Below are 2,267 nucleotides of genomic sequence, written 5' to 3' on the forward strand. Positions count from 1 at the left end.
GCCTGCAGGAACAGTAGCATGTCACTGAGCATCCCGGGCTCATAGTGCCTCTATATTTGCATAGCTCCTCCCATTTCTTAATGATCACGCCCCATTATATCACGCGCTCATTGGTCCGTCAGCCAGTCAATCAAAAGTAGGCGTGGTCATCGGGGGGGGCTATATGTGGACCACGCCGACGCGGAGTGTGTGTGTGTGTGTGTGTGTGTGTGTGTGTGTGTTCAGTCCGCTTTTTCCATGCTATCCAACAATGGCTTCATTCACTGCTCATGAATAGGGATTCTTCACGACATCCCAGACCGTTAGAAATCTCTGTGATTCACATTGGCACGTCCTAGTCATGCTTATAACACTTCCTTTCTTGGACTCAAGTCGTAAAATTTGACATTTTGAAGCCATTTGCACCTTACAGCTTACTCTTTTTACTGTGGTCAAAAATGACCAACCTTTTGGTAGCCAATTCACCTTCTGGGATGTGTTTACAAAGTTGGAGAAACAAAGTACTGAAAGTAAAAAAAACCTGTCATTTGGAGAACATTACAAACTCCACACAGACTGACCAAATTTGAATTAAATCTAGGTCTCTAAGACTTTGAAGTACCACTGTGTGTTACACAACTGTGTCACACAGATATGACTACTGGATTGTGTCCTTGAGGTCATTCTGATCAGGGCTATTGTCTGTTCACACAAACCACAGTGGACAGGGTGTGGACAGTGGACAGTCCATCCCAGGGTATCATACTTACACATTTAGTTAACATTTCACACTTCACCCCACAGTATAATACAGTATACATCCAAATACAGAACTGCCTGTATTGCATTGCACCACTGTATTGCATTGCATCACTGACATCGTACATGAACACGCCACTCCTCAAACTGCCCTAGGACCCTGGTGATATTCATGCTATATACTGTACATTTACATTTACATTTTCAGCATTTAGCAGATGCTTTTATCCAAAGCGACTTACAGTGCAGTTACAGTATACAGTCTGAGCAACAACTGAGGTTTAAGGGCCTTGCTCAAGGGTCCAACAGAAGCAACCTGGCAGTGGTGGGGCTTGAACCAGCAACTCTCTGATTACTAGTCCAGTACCTTAACCACTAGGCTATGTAGTACATAATAATACTGATGTTGATTTTATAAATGGAAAAAAATTGTGTGATGATAATATAAAATTAAAATATTGTTGATATGAATGAAAGCTAAATTAGCTAATATGGTCAGAATCAGTTGAGATTCTAACCACTGAAACTGCACCTTGGTGACTACTTGCATCCTTTAGTTATGCTGAATGATTCATATTGAACACACTGGGTCCATGGAATTAAAACAATTTTTTAGACAAAGTACCACCACACTCCCACTGCCTTTACTGTTCAAAGGAATTCTATGCATGTTTCTAGAGGGTGAGACTATCCACATTCATATTCCCACATACCCCCATGATTATCTTGCCAGACCCAGCATTTCCTGCTTAGAGCTCAGTTCATTCTTACACCTGTTTCTCAGCAACCACAGCAAACAAAGTCTAAGCAGTCATTCAGCTTGCTACAAAAGACAAAACTAAATACACCTCTGTGATCAGGGTTAGCAATAACAGAATACAAGGATTCAAACTTCATATTTATAAAACTAAAACTGTTTTCTGACCGGATAGATTTTAGGCAGTATTTGGAATTGCTGTTATCCAGAATATTTTACAGCATTGAAAATAAGTGTAGAAAACAATCTACTTAGTCAGTTATTCAGTTCTTTGTGGAGTTTGCATGTTCTTCCCATGTCTGCGTGGGTTTCCTCTGGGTGTTTGACAGTGAATTTGAATTGATGAATCATGTGTAAACTGTAACTATCATTAGTGTAACCAAAGTGTAAAATATGACATTAAAAATCAATTTATTCAAAAATTCTTCTTATAGCCTTTACTTATAAATGACACTATACCTTTTCTATTATTAAACCTGGTTAGGAATTATATGTGTGATTTAATACTGAATTAATTGCCTCCACAGATTGCATGCTTTTCATATCACAAGCATTTCAAATACATTAATAATACATTAATCTGTTTATGTTCGCTATTGATATGTCAATTAGGACATTTAAAGAGCATATTTAATATTTAGCCATGCCATTTTGCCAGGCCCTGCCTGTGATGTTTATGGCTTGCTGGGCCAGTGCTTTCCGTGTCAGTAGGCTTGCTGTGATTGCAGCTTTGTAATTGTGTAGCTCTAAAATGCTGAGACTTGCTGCAAGC

The sequence above is a fragment of the Trichomycterus rosablanca genome, chromosome 13 (genome assembly GCF_030014385.1).
Source record: "Trichomycterus rosablanca isolate fTriRos1 chromosome 13, fTriRos1.hap1, whole genome shotgun sequence".
In the NCBI taxonomy this organism is placed as follows: domain Eukaryota; kingdom Metazoa; phylum Chordata; class Actinopteri; order Siluriformes; family Trichomycteridae; genus Trichomycterus; species Trichomycterus rosablanca.